This window comes from Oxyura jamaicensis, chromosome 10, assembly GCF_011077185.1.
Source record: "Oxyura jamaicensis isolate SHBP4307 breed ruddy duck chromosome 10, BPBGC_Ojam_1.0, whole genome shotgun sequence".
Taxonomy (NCBI): domain Eukaryota; kingdom Metazoa; phylum Chordata; class Aves; order Anseriformes; family Anatidae; genus Oxyura; species Oxyura jamaicensis.
In genome coordinates, this window is record NC_048902.1 from 7,225,899 (window position 1) to 7,241,157 (window position 15,259).

General features: G+C 40.3%; 1 long non-coding RNA gene across 1 annotated transcript; it reads left to right on the forward strand.

Annotated features, from left to right (window-relative positions):
- Positions 1–13,888, forward strand: LOC118171905. The gene is made up of 3 exons (XR_004753462.1): positions 1–13; positions 7,449–7,455; positions 13,423–13,888. It is a non-coding gene; the product is annotated as an uncharacterized LOC118171905 (long non-coding RNA).
- Positions 13,889–15,259: the final 1,371 nt, after the last annotated feature.

A 15,259-nucleotide genomic window follows, 5' to 3' on the forward strand; every position in this document is an offset into this window, starting at 1 on the left:
AAGTCTTCTACATGTTTCATATTAGGTGAAAAAAATATGCTGTCAAAAACTAAATTTCCACCTGTTGCCTTTGCAAATGCTGTCTTGGAAACAGGGTGCTACTTAATGTTTCTTATGAAAATAACAATTTGCATAGCATGCACAGCCCATGCCACTGAATTCTCATCTTTCTTGACATCTGAGTTTCACATGTGTAACTGTTGGAATTTAGCTTTGGAGTGATGAAAGACTGTGAAAGCATGTAGAGGTGTGATAGAAATGGGAATAGCAAGCTTGCCAAATTCTGCATTATTTGTGTGTAGTTAAAAAGCTGCAAATGTCCTCTTGTTCTTTGCTATGGTATGTACTATAGCTTCCTAGTGAGTGTAGGGATGAGCTTGTTTCCACTGAAATTATATTTAAATTGAACTAAGCCAAAGGTTAGATGCTAAGCTATGTGTACTGTTGGCTAGGAGAGGTTTTTAACAATATTAAAAAAACTACTAACAACCTCCTTGCAGAGCTTGCTCTATCGAAAGAAAAAGAACCATACCTCCATTTGTGGGCTTGGCAGAGCTGTGATCAGAGGTACAGGCACAAGGACAGCATAGCTGGGCAGCTGGGAGTTTGTAGACATCAGTATTATGTTTGTCCTTTTCAGAATTGCTACCAGAGCATGGTTGAAATTCATGTCTTTGGTAACTTTGTTCTTCTAGACAGTTGGAAAAAATGCTGGAAATGAAGTGAAATAAACTTGATTAAATAGTGCATCGATATATATGTATAGATATGTAAATGCACAAGAAAAGGCTTGAATAATCAGGCTTCATTTTTATGGCTAGAGTGTAAAAAGTTCCTACAACAGTTTAAATTTATCACTTATACTCATTACAAGAACTCTATGTGTTCCATTCCAAAATCATCATACGGAATACTTCTCAGCGATCGCTGTAGCCAAACATGTATGATGATATAGAATAATAGAATCATAGAATATCCCGAGTTGGAAGGGACCCATAAGGATCATCAAGTCCAGCTCCTGGCACCACACAGGTCTACCCAAAATTTTACACCTTGTGACTAAGTGCACAGTCCAATCGCTTCTTAAATTCAGACAGGCTTGGTTGGTGCAGTGACTACTTCACTGGGGAGCCTGTTCCAGTGTGTGACCAACCTCTTGGTGAAGAACCTCTTCCTGATGTCCAGCCTAAACTTCCCCTGCCTCAGCTTGACACCATTCCCACGGGTCCTGTCACTGGTGATTACAGAGAATAGGTCACCTGCCTCTCCACTCCCCCTCGCGAGGAAGTTGTAGAGTGCGATGAGGTCCCCCCTCAGCCTCTTCTTCTCCAGGCTGAACAGGCCCAGTGACCTCAGACGCTCCTCATATGTCTTCAGCTCTAGGCCCTTCACCATCTTCGCCGCCTTCCTCTGGACACTCTCCAACAGTTGAATGTCTTTTTTGTACTGTGGTGCCCAGAACTGTACACAGTACTTGAGGTGAGACCGCACCAGTGCAGAGTAGAGCGGGACAATCACTTCCCTCGACTGACTAGCAATGCCGTGCTTGATGCACCCCAGGGTATGGTTGGCCCTCCTGGCTGCCAGGGCACACTGCTGGCTCATATTCAACTTGCTGTCAACCACAACCCCCAGATCCCTCTCTGTGGGGCTGCTCTCCAGCGTCGCGTCACCCAGTCTGTACGTGTAGCCAGGGTTGCTGCATCCCAGGTGCAGGACCCAGCACTTGCTCTTGTTAAACTTCATGCGGTTGGTGATCGCCCAGCTCTCCAACCTGTCCAGGTCTCTCTGCAAGGCTCTGCCACCCTCAGCCGAGTCCACAACTCCTCCAAGTTTGGTGTCATCGGCAAATTTGCTCAAAACACCTTCTAGTCCTACATCCAAATCTTTTATAAAAACATTGAAGAGGACTGGCCCTAAATTGGAGCCTTGAGGGACCCCACTAGTGACCATCCGCCAGCCTGATGCGGCCCCATTTACCACAACCCTTTGAGCCCTGCCCATCAGCTAATTGCTCACCCATCGTATGATGCTTTTTTTAAGTTGTATGCTGGACATTTTGTCCAGTAGGATCCTATGGGAAACCATGTAAAAAGCTTTGCTGAAGTCCAAAAAGATCACATGAGCTGGTTCCCTTGGTCGACTAGATGGGTGATCTTATCATAAAAGGAAATCAAATTTTTTAGGCAGGACCTACCCCTTACGAACCCATGTTGGCTGGGACCAATGACTGCATTGCCCCCCAGGTGCACTTCAACAACTTCAAGGATCATCTTTTCCATAATTTTACCAGGCACTGATGTGAGACTGACAGGCCTGTAATTGCTTCTTTCTTACTCTTCTTGAAAATTGGCACAACATTTGCCATATATTGCTAAACAGCCTTTCTTTCCTACAACCCTTGCTTCCTGGGCAACCATTAACTTTTACACCTGTTGTATCATCACCTGTGAATAAATTCCAAATATTTCAGATGAAAAGATATACCACAGTTACGGAACCAGCTGCCTTGAAGATCCACCTCTGCTTTTTCCTGGATGTCTTTAAAGCAGCATGATTGACTTCCAAGCAGAACCCATGGGTCTCACTTGCAGGCTAGCAATTTGAGTCAGAGAGAACTTTTCCAGATAACCTGGCATCGTGCATCCTTTGTAGGCCTTTGTAGTTCTGTTCTTGCTATCTATAGAAATATATTCAGGGAAGGAGGGGTAAAATAACATACCTTAGCATTTCTTACAGTTTAAGCAGGGTCAAGAGGTCCACGCTAACCTTCTCCTGCAGACCCTGTAAGGTGTCAGCATGATTCCCTCCAGTCACTGGCAAATCCTTTACTCAGTATTCCCACCTGAGCACCCCTAATCTGGCAGGGAGGAATCGATCTTGTTTGTATAGGGAAGGTCTATTCTAAAGGCCTCATCTTCTGAATGTCAAGTCAATGTTGGTGAAAGGATTATCTCAAGTCAGTGGCCACTGTTCGGACATGTGGCACGTTTCGAGAATAGTCTTTTTACCTGATAGCAAGGAGGGTACCATCACCAATCAAATAGTCAAATACACAGGCATTCGTATTCTAACCACACTGTCACAGCCTTCTTCTGCAGCTAGATAACTGCTTTGGAATATAACACTAACTTGGTATTTTGTGGTTTAGGCTGGGTGTAACTCTTAGTTTCCTGAGTGGTGGTGGTGATTTTATACACTTCTATCCACTAAGCGCTGCTTTTAGAACTGTCTTTATGAAGAGCCAGGCTAAAATTTCTCCTGGTCTTGTAGTTGAAGGATCTAATATATTAAAATGTTCTGGGCCTCTGCTTTTTGTCTTCTGTTTGTTTGAATGACAGCAATATGCTTGGTTCGATGTAGAGAAGAGTGGGTAACATATTTGCTACCATGCTGCATTGTGTAAACACTGAATCATATTCTATAATTCTGTGAAATATAGATTTATAGATTTATATATAGAAATCTATAAATGAAGACCCTCATGCTATTGATCGCTAGTCATAAGATCTGATCAGCATGGTCAAAAACGAAATGAGATTTGGACTTGAGAGACTGAAGTGACAGGAGGATTGTGATCTTTCTCTGAGTTGGACCATGCCCCTGTCACTATTTGAAATATAAGTGTCTTTCTGTAGCAGATGTGACATCTGGGTTCTGCAACTTAGTGTAAAGAAAGGAATTGAAAAATTAAAATGTAAGGACCTATTCAGTGTTTTAATGTGTTTTAGATCACTCAGTATTCTTGATACCATATATATCATTTTTGTTCTTGTTAATCATAAGTGCTTTTCAGGATGTTGAGAAGCAGGTTTTTTGTGTGTGCTCGGTCATATATACAGTATCGTGAGGTCCATGTCTTCAGGCCAGCAGTAAGGTTATGTCTGTACTTCATTGTTGATTACAGGGTTGGGAATATTGCAACAGACCACCAAAGACCAGAACAAGCACATTTTTCCTGAGGGAGTAGACTTGTGAAAGCAGTCATAAGATTCTTCAGGACAGAACTTCTAAAGAGAGGTATAGACTGTGCTCCTATCTATAACATAGAGCATACTAATGCACTACTATACTTAATTAATGCACTACTGTGTGGGGAAATACACTGACTAGCTTTACAATTTTTTTGGGTCGAGTAAGGGAATAATCTCACTCGTTTCTGGATTGATGTGGTATAGGAGAAGAGATTCAGAATCTCTGTTCCTAATTGCCTAATGTTCTAATCTCTGGTTTTTGATATAGCTTTGTCTTTACATCGCTAAATAAGCCTTTAATCTTATATCACTCATTTTGAGACCTTGTGCTTGGAGCAATGTAAGGTTTATTTCCTGTTCCATCTTCTGTTCCTGAAACAGATGAAGATTAATCCAGGGCAGAAGCATTAGCTAGGGGAGAAGGCAAGATGTAATGTAATGTTTGTGGAACAGAGTGCCTATGTTTGCAGGCTGTGTGTTATGTAGGGCAGAACAATCATTTAATAATGCAGTTCAGACCTCAGTTACAGCCTGTGCGAGGCGGTGGTTGATGGTTCAATGTTCTTGGCTTTGTACAGGTGCAATAGGGCATCTACTCAACGTGTATGCAAGAGATCCTGCAAGAGAAAGGGATAGGTTGGAGGGAATCCTGCAGGCTGTTGTCTGGAGCACCCATACCTGAGAGAGTCTTCAGTGCTCCTTCTCTCTTAGATTATCATGGTTATGATCACGATTAAAATGCTGAAGGAAAATGTTTGGAATGGTTGTCTAAAATTTCTATCAATAACATAGTAACAGAAAAAATGCTGAATGAAATACTGTTTCTCTGACACCTCTCAGTGTGAGTCTCTGAGCTTTCTGAGAGGGATAGGTATATTCTATGCCCAGTTAAAGAACTGTATACAGAATGACCTTGCATCAATTTCAGGATCATCACTGTATCCAGGAGGCTCCAGCAACTTGTGTCAGCGCAGGAGTGAATGTTCTACCAGCCACTTAAATTACTAATGGTGTCCTTGCCTGTCATGTCTTACAAATCTCTTCCACAACACAGTAACAGAACTTTTCTTCTGCCATTTTAACAGCCTGTGATCCCCAGGGACACAGGTTTTTTTGTTTGTTTGTTTTTTTTTTCTTTTTTTTTTTCTTTTGAGCTACAGACTAAGAATATCAAGATGGTCCTTGTGCTTCTTAATTGGGTGCATTAGCACAGCCCGAGGGAAATCCCATCTCTACAGAGCAGATTATTGGCCCTTGCTATTATTGTGGTTCTTAATGTTCTGTTGTTGCCTACTTTCAGCTTGGTAGGTCTCTTGTCAAATTAGCTCAATTTCTCTACCTTATTCATAGCTGAAGCTTCTTGTTTGTCAGTAACTACAGATTTTTTTATTTTTTTTTTAATAATATTCTGGAATCTCTAACTCCTGTAATAGGTATGACAAAAATGCAGGCTAAAGAATAATCTACAGTTTGCTGAATCTCTAGCTTTCTCACTCTTGATATGTAGTGCTGCTCCAACCAGATGTCCCCTTGCACCCTAATTGGTAACATTCAAACAAGAAGTTTGTTGTTATTATAACGCTGGGCCAGACTGGTGTCTGGGCTACCCTCTTGCACCAACTGCATGTCTCACACATGGTGAAACAATATTGGTAGTCAGTGCAAAAAGAACAGGCTTTAGCCTTGTTCCCAGTGCTCACTTGAAGTTGTCTCATTTATCCTGCCCTGTCATCTTAAATTCTTTCCAATAAGATGTGACAACATAGCCTAAAAATGTCAAAGGTCGTAGCGTTTTTTTAAGAGTATCAGTTTCCATCTCTTGGGAGGTTATTAATAAAATTAATAATAACCTTGGAAGTGGAGAAGGAGCACTTGTACAATGAAAAGCAATTATTAAAAAATACTACCAACATTTGTATGATCCAGGATAGGGTGGAAAAGGAGGTTCACAATGCACATTGTCTTTCTCTTGTTTTTTCCTACTTTATTGTAACAGAGAGATTTATGTATCTGCTGTCATAACCACAAAGGGAAAAAATGGATTAGAGTGAGATATCACATGGCAGAAAATTAGTGTTCTTGTTGCACTTACTCCTGTACGCAGGCAGAACCTGCATGCAGAGTCGTGCCAAGTCTGGCTTCTCACCCAGGGGATGATGTGTCACTGTGGCAGCACATGTCCATGCCACTCTTCAGCACACCCAGCAGTTAAACGTAAATCTTGGGATTTGATTCCCACACATTGCCAAGAAGCTTAAATACATGCCATTCATAACTGCAAATAGATTTTGGAAATTTCTACTGTCAGGAATGCTTGGGGAGGAATATCTGTCTGGTAATCTGTTGGGTTTTACGATAATCAATTCTGATCATAATGGGTACTGTCTATTGCTGCCTTGAAGCAGTGAACTGAAAGCATGCCCTATAAATGAATAAAAACTTACTTGGAAAGAATTCTTTTGTTCTCACATGGGTTAGCTGTCATCTCCTGAAATGTTATTAATTTCCTTTTGGAAATGGCTACAACAATCAAAGCTTGATATTCTTGCCAGCCATTTGGTTTGAATAAACAGCTGTATTGATTTACAGAGATGCTGGGCCTTGTGCCAGTTGCGTCTTTGCACTGCAGCTATGAGTATGAAAGGATCCCTGACACAGTGTGCCCTTGACTAAGCTGTATCTTGTCTGCTACGTCCTACTGTATTCAGTTTCTTTCTGTATGTGAAAGCTGGCTGACTATTAAGGAATGTAACGATTTATGGTGTGAAAGCTGGAAGTGGCCAGCTAGCTCTTGGCTTGGTTCTTTTTATCCCAAACCCACATGTTTCTCAACCCCCCTGGGGATCCCAGCATTTCCTTCCAAGCTGTTTTAAGCATGATCCTGCTTCTCCATCTCTGCTTTTTCTATTTTAAAAGAAAATGCCTAGAAAATGCCTTTATTGGAGACATTTCCTTCAAAAGACTAGACTAGAGCAGAAGATAAAATTAGAATGGAAGGCTCTGACCGAAGATTTAATACCTCTGTCCTTAAACAGGTTATTTCACCACTGAGTGTAGTTACAGTTAAGGCAAAATAGGCTGTAAAATCTATTTAAGAAGCTGGCTGAATACATAAGATGCAGTCTTAAGCTAGCTCTGTACCTCTGTGCCAACAGTGCTACCAAGCTAGCTCAGATGTGTTTGTGGAAACTGATGCCATCGGAATGATGGCAGCATAGCCCAGAGGTGGTGACCTTTCAGTGCATCAAACAGCATCCTAAGAAATGGCCTGATAATTTCTAAGGCCCCTTAACACTTTAAAAAAAGTCTGTGAGAGAATAAGTGAGCTCGTTTGGGACTTGGATGAGCATCAGAAAGGTCTGGCATGTGGGAGCTGCTGAGGAAGAAGTATGTTTTAATTTCTTATGTTGTGAGTCAGGAAGACTAAATGCAGAAAGTAGCATCTGTTGACTCTAGTGATAACTGCCTCTTTAGGAAGCAAGTAACCTGACTTGAGATAAATGCTGTGATACAAATGTGATCTTAAATTAGGAATTCCAGTAAATCCAAGCTGGCATATATTCAGGTAGGAAAGAGACAAATGAATCTTTATATTCTAGCAGGCTTATGATAAGCAGTAAGGTTTCATCTCAGATTGCTAAGTTTTGTGATTAGTTGGTTGATACTGCGCTTGAAAATTTCCTTGTCTTACCCATCTGGACCTTGATTCTATCACATGCTTCGGATGTGCAGGCCTGGCCATCTGCAGCACCTTGTGTAATCTCCAAAAATGACATTGTCTAAAGCAGCATCTCTCTTGTTGCTTCTGTCAGCTGATCCAGAACTTGATTTTTGAGGCAGACAATGCTCTTTGCTACTCTGCCAATGGAAACCCAAGGTCTAGTTGACATGGTGATCTATTTTTAAGTTGCCTCTGAAACCAAACCGTGATAGAAAATGGAATTACTCTGGAAGCATCAAAGTTCTCTAGGACCTGAGTTAGCATTCCTTGGACTTTTAGTTCCAAATGTATGCATGGTGGAAAGAGGATAGAATGTGCCAGAGCAGTGACACAACCCTCATGCTACCCTTGCTTTTATAAAGCTCATCTCTCCTGGTTTTATTCTAGAAAACAGTGTAGGGATACTAAGTGCATGGAACAAGTCCTAGGCTGTCAGCTTTGCTGGGGGCTTTGCAACTGGCTTCTCCTGGTAGAAATCCCAGCAGAAGAGCAATAAAATCCTCCAGGCAGAAACTCTCCCTTGATCCTTTGACATCTGTAAGTGTCTAATACAGCTTGTCTGCCCTTTCTACTAAGTGAATCTCCCATCCCATGGATCCAAATGTTTTGTATGTGAGATGTTCTTTTTATGGCTTAGCTGCAAGTGAACTGAGCAGGAGAAAAAAGTCATCAGTTTTTGGATTCATTCAGGATATGCTCAACTGACAAAGAAAGCTATGTACTGGGCCATCACATACACCATGTACTATGGGTGCACGATACGCTGAACTGGATCTGCCCAGCATGCTGTCAAATAATAAAATGTATTGGCGCCCTAGGGCAGGTTTTTGTATGTCCAAGGACCACCAAGTTGTTTGGAAAACAACAGGAAGATCATCACACACATTGTCACCATCACAAATATGAGGATAAATGCAAACTGTTCTTCTGTAATTTATAGTATTTTCCATTTTACTTAGTGTCTCCTGCAAGGAAGTGCACAGGAGTGTGCAAATGCGTGTTGTTTTGTATTTGGCTTACTTTGTTTTCTGCTTCCCCCAGACTGCTGTTGGTCTGGGGAGTACTGGTGAAAAAAGACTGATGTAAAAATGTGCCTCTTTGCTAACGTGCTAAGCAACAGAAAAGTGGTATGCTCCCAAGATGTAATGTTGTGATTTCTGATCCTTTTATTTTTTTCAGAATCAGCTTACACATCTCTGTGATGCTGTGATCCCTGAGTCCCTCTAGCAACCTGTGAATTCTATTTTGGAATAGAGTCTGCAACATGCAAGTATGGGATATCTTTTTAATACAGTATTTGCTTATTTAGCCGAGTATTGTCACAGGCAGCAAAGGTTGTAAACTGATACTGAGGAAAATCTTGATAACTGGTCCAAAAGATCCAGGTTTTCTAGCTTATCTCTTCAGAGAAAGATCTCATGTTTAGGTAAGTGGATAGCTAGGGAGTCCCAACAGAGTAAATATGCCAAAAGATAAGTGATTATCCTCAAAGCCATGAATAGCTTGTAAGTTAACTTCAGTATGTCAAAGGGGGTAAGTAGAGCATCATTTGCCAATACATTCATGTTTCTGTATTGCTGTCACTGAATTTAGAGAGAGAGGCATAATTAATAGGATAACAAGTAGCTAATTCATAGTTTTCCTAAGACTGAATGAACGAACCTTTTGTAGCTTTGAGACAAGAAATTTGAACAGATGCTTCTGTCAGAGCCGTTTTAATTGGATTTACAGATCTACCTAAATTCTTTCCCTCTCTTCTAACCCTGGATGTGAAGGAGTAGGAGAGAATCTGGATCGTGGTCTTCACTGTGCAATTTTGTTCCTGGCCTTAAGGCTTAAAAATGGAAAACAGTGCATTTAACAAGTTGACAGCAGCTGTGGACTGCTTGAGATGTTTTTATTTTTCAGTTCGGGATTTGTGTAATTGCTGTTAATTGTTGTGTCATAAAATCATAGAATATCCCGAGTTGGAAGGGACCCATAAGGATCATCAAGTCCAACTCCTGGCACCACACAGGTCTACCCAGAATTTTAGACCGTGTGACTAAGTGCAGAGTCCAATCGCTTCTTAAATTCAGACAGGCTTGGTGCAGTGACTACTTCCCTGGGGAGCCTGTTCCAGTGTGCAATCACCCTCTCGGGTGGTAATAACGCAGTTTATAAATGCAATTACATCTGTCATAATACATCCGTCAAATGCATTACATTCAGTAGTGTCTTCTGCTACATTTTGAGAAACTGAGAAATTATTTGGAAAATGAAATGTAGACAATAAGCATTGAAAAATGTGGCCTGGATAAGCTGATTGGATACATGTAATTTTAGCTTTCTGGTTTGCATATAGATCTCATAAAGAAGGCAGCCAATAGTCCCTGTGTATATGTTACGTATTTCTAAAGGAGCTTTCTCGTTTGCCTGATACAGAGCACATTCCTTAGAGCAGAGCAAGGGCCCACAGGGAGCTTATTGACACTTCTGACCCTTGGTGAGGTGTTACAGAGCAAGCTGAGGTCATCCTAGGGGTTGTGTTTTGATCCTCTGCTCTTTTAGGTCAGCGCTGAGTGGAGGGGATTAAGGGATTGTTTTAGCAGTCTGTGCAAGGGGTCCACTACTGGGGACAGCCTTGAAAAGAATGTTTGTCATTCCCACTGCCTGCTGTGGGAAATTCATAGGATCACTGCATCAAGTGCTGTGATCGCTAGAGCATTTTAAGCCAGAATGAGCCTCTGGCAAGATATATCTTTTTTTTAATGTTTCTATGGGACATGCTGTTTTACAACATACTTAAAATGTCTAATTCACAGAGAATTGCCATATTTGCCATATTTTTTCAGGTGATTTCTTCTATAATCTTAATTTTAGATTGCAAAAAAATTTTGCAAAAATTTTTAAGTGTTTTGTCGCAAGTCTTGCTCACAGGTCTTTTTGCCCACATGAAACTTAATTTATGTCCCTCTGGATCACAGTATTTAGAGTAACATATCTTGCCATATAAATAACTATCAGTTCCAAAACCTGCCTTAACTGCTTACCACAAGCATGTGCATAAAAGTCACTTCACTCAACCTACTGGAGCTAAAACGTGATACCAAAGTGTGGTTTTGGCATGCAGAAAATCAATGCAAGGAAAAGAGAAGATTCTTCTGGGGCACAGCTCTGAGCCCAGACTCTGGCATTGTTCACTGTGTACTGTCAGCTGGGTGCAAAACCTCTGATCTCTCTTGCTAAATTCAGCCTGTCCAATGCAAAAGACACACGCCCACAGCATGATGCAATATAGCCCCAGGAAGTCTGCGCTCCTCCCAGCGTGTTAGCTATACTGAGAAACACAGTTTATTAACCAGTGATTGCAGGACAATGCAAGTTTCTTGCTTCCAAGATATGAACTGGATTATGTTTTGATAAAACACCGTATCACACAGTCCATATCCAAAAGACACCAAGGGTAAAACCATTCAACAGTTCTAGCAGGGTTTTAAATATGCATATGTCTATAGCTTCTGCTTTAGATGGAATACCTGGTTAGTTTGTACAGAGACTTCTGAGCCTGATGGTCTCCAGGTGCTTTCAGATTACTAGCAAAATCTTCCGTTGTTACATTCCATCTGTTTTCTAACTTCTGCTCGACTTACCTGTTATGTCTCCCAGGGGTCTATAGTACTGCAGTCAGTGTCAAAGCAAAGAATTTTGATTGCATTTGCTCTGCAGTAGACTTACATGCTCTAAGAGTAATGAGAAATCTTTTGAATTAATTCTGGAGGCTAACTTCTGTGTTTAAGGACAACTGTGCAGCAGAAAAATTTCTGAATTCCAACAGAGAATTTTGCCCTTGAATATCTGATGAAATGTTCTCATTAGTTCTTCACTATATTGTGGCTTTATAATCTCACATCTTGTATTACTGAAGCCATCAGTTACTAAAAGATGTTTGACACAAAATCCCATTGATATTTCCAGAAATTAATTGCATTGCTTGAAAACATAGCCTCACTCTCAGAACAGCTAAAAGGAAACATTTGTGTGTTTGAAAGACAAATTCATTGGAGACCTTCTAATTTTCAGGCAGGAGGATCATTCTTGTCTTTCCATTGATAACTGTATTATAGAACAGATTTCTTTCAATGGGAATTTACCATGAGATAATCTAATTATGCATAATTTTGATTTCCTGGTGTTTTTTCTTTGGGAATAATCTAATTAAAGTCTCCCAAAAATCTGTCACCTCAAATACACCCTATTACTGTTTTCCTAATCCTTCGTTAATGCTTCTTTCATGAGCTTCTCTTTCTTATCCTTGATGATTGTTCCAGAAAAATTATCTCAAACTGTATCATCCGTCTTCCCGTTGTGAAGGTCTATCAGTTTAAATATCTAATTCTGTTATTCTTTCCATATGTGTTCCAGAATGTACTGTATGCACTGTAATGCATTTGAAAGAATACTTGTGTTAAAAAAAAATACATTTTTAAGAACAAAGTTGAAAAGGTGTTTAAAAAACCCAACAACTTATTAGAGGCCTATGCTGCTGCCCATCACCACAGAATGTGAACATAATCCCTGTAGAATAGTTCGGCCATTGCAGAGTATCTGGCGTTTGTTTATTTGTTTTTTTTGTTTGTTTGTTTTCTAGGGAGTATTCTCTCTCTTCTCTTCACATAATTACCAATGGGAAATATAATTCATATAATAAATTGGTAGCTTATGCAGTTGAAGAATTACCGTATTGGGCTTATGCCTTAAAACAAACAAAAAGAAATAACTCATTGCATGTACTATCATGCCTTAGTCAAGGGACAGTGTTCTGTAACTGTTGCCTGTCTTCACATCTCTGACTAAACTTCTACTTTGCAGTTTGTTACTGAAAAATAAATAAATAAATAAATAAATAAATAAATAAAAACAGTCCTTATCACTGACAGTTGTCACATTATTTCAAACCTTGCAGGAGCTAAAGTTGTGAAGTATGGGATCATATTATTTTTTGTACTTGCATCTCAAGTGGATGGATGGCACCACCTCCATGGGCTAGCAGTCCTATTTTTTTCCTTTCCTTCCTTATTATTTCAAAATTAAAACATCAATATTAAAAAACCTAGCCCCAGACATCTGTCTGCTGACCAGAGCTGTCAAATTCCAGTGCCAGAGAAATGAGCCTGGTCTGACTGGACTAATTAAGTTGGCTGAGGCACTTGAGGATAGCTCAAAGAGGAGTCTGAGTGGGAAAGGCAGGGAGTAACACCAGCTTCTTATAAATGTACATCTTACAGGAAACTGGCTGCTCCAAAATACACTTGGTTGAGTGAATGACACCACAAGCAGCCTGATAAGGGAGCAAGCAGCGTCTGAAATTTAGTAAAACTGGGTTTTTAAAAGGCAGTACTTAACAGAAGTATTGATCAACCCTCTCCCCACACCCCCTCCACACCAGCAATCAAGGTTGCTTTCACCTTAGCTCCTAATAAATGATACTTTTCATTTCTGAAAACACTTTTGAAAGACTGTTAAAGGGAATATTGGACCATCCTGGCAGGAGAGTCCTGCACAAATTCCCATCAGGGATAGATCTACGTGCTTCCACTTACAAGCAATTGATCCGTACTGCTATGGCTCTATAGTTTTTAATGTTGCTGCTGATTTTGTGTGCTTTGTTGCTTATTCTCCACTTTTAATGTTTTTTTGTTTGTTTGTTTTTATTTTTGTTTTTTTTTGTTTGTTTGTTTTCAGAAGCAAAGACAGTACTAGCAGCAGTTGGAAAATGTCAGGTTGACAGCAAATATGAAGCTGAAATTCCCATGTCTTCCTTCCTTGATGCGCCATTACTGGGGGCTCTAAAATACTGCAGGAGATACTGGATGTGATAAGCAGAAGTCTAAGCTACCTGCTCTTTTTTGCAAGTGCTGATAACTCCTGTCTTCTGGCTGAAGTTCAGTGTGAGTAAATAATTCCTACCTAAAATCTACCTAAAATCTATAGTTTCAGCTGAACATGTTCTTCACATCCTCAGTTACACTGTGCAGTCTGAGTTACCAAATGGCAAGTGCCCACTCTTATGCTGTTTCAGATGACCAACTGTCTTGGAGGAAGGGGGTTGGAGGGGTGAGGAGAGAGGGAATGTTTGTTCCTGGAAATTTAGTTTGTAGGGCTGTTCTGCACAGCTTTTATTAGAGCCCAAGACACATTTTCACTGCAGTGAAAGAAAGTTACTGGATCTAAGGTCTCAGAATTTGTCACACAGCAGTTTTATTGTTTTTTGGTTGTTTTGGTTGTTTTTGTATGTGTGTATGTGGTTTTTTGTCCTGAGCTCCTCCTGCATGAGCTTTGTACTCTCAAGTCCTTGCAAATAAAAGTTTTTTGTAGTTGTTGTTGTTGTTTTTGTGTGTGTGTGTTTTTGTTTGTTTGTTTGTTTTCTTCACTACATCAAAAATGTTCATTTTTCATTTTAACATGAATTTTTTTCTGTATCTGGCTGGTGTCTTCATCTAAATAAGGAAGTCAGGAAAGCAAGGTAGGGAATAAATAGTACCTCTAGGAAAAGATGTTCCAACAATTGTATCACTGTTTTCATATTTAGGAGACCAGAGTGTAAGTCCATTATCTCAGGAGCATTCCTACAGTAGGTAGGTGTTTTCACCTTTCTGCACTTCAGCTCCTCAGTTCTACAGTAAGGCTAATAGTAAGGTGTAGCAAGGCAGTGCTGTAGTGTATACCAGCTCACTGTGGTTTGAAGAGTATATCCATTGAGTGGGAATATTTGTAGCCCTGGTGCTTCTTTAGTATTGCTTCAGGGCATTGGACTGTGGTTCTAGCAAAAGCTATGCCACTTTGTTCCAAGCTTCAATGAACTCTCACCGGTTGAGAGGGTATAAGAGATGGAGAGACCAAAGCCATTGCTTGAGTAGTTTTTTCAACAGACTAATGAAGGAGTTAGTGAGCATTTTGCGCAGAGTGGTGGGGTGTTTTTGTTTGTTTATTTTTGCTTGTTATTCCCCCTCCTCCACAGAAAATACTAGAGATTACTTGCATGTGTGTGCACAGTGGGAGAGGATGCCCAACGGAGATGCAAGCACAAATGAAAAAATTTGCAAAGTTCAGAACTGACATAATCCCAAGTTCTTGCTACTATGAAGAAAAGTTCCTTTATTCTTTCCCTAACTGAAAAAAAAAAAAAATCCTTCATCTTCCTTTTCAAAAGTGCATGCGTTTAAATCAGTAATCTGATTTTGGGGAAGGAAGAAAGGGGTATTCCGGTTCCCAAAGCCTGTTTTTAATCATCAGATTACTTTTGAGACAATCTCTGAACATTCAGCACTTGTGGTCAGTTCTCCCCACCAAAAAGCTAGTGGTTTTTGCAGACATTCCATAAACACAGGAAGCTTTGACTGTGTCTCTAACAGATAGGGAGACAGAAAAGCAAAATACCCACAATATAAAGGCAAAATCTAAACCTGACATGCGAGCTCAGAACAATGATTTATGTAGTCCAGAAGTCTATCTCTGATTGTCTCAGCCAGATATTTTGAAGAGAATGCCGAAAATCTGTAAAGTACAATTCTGACATAACCTG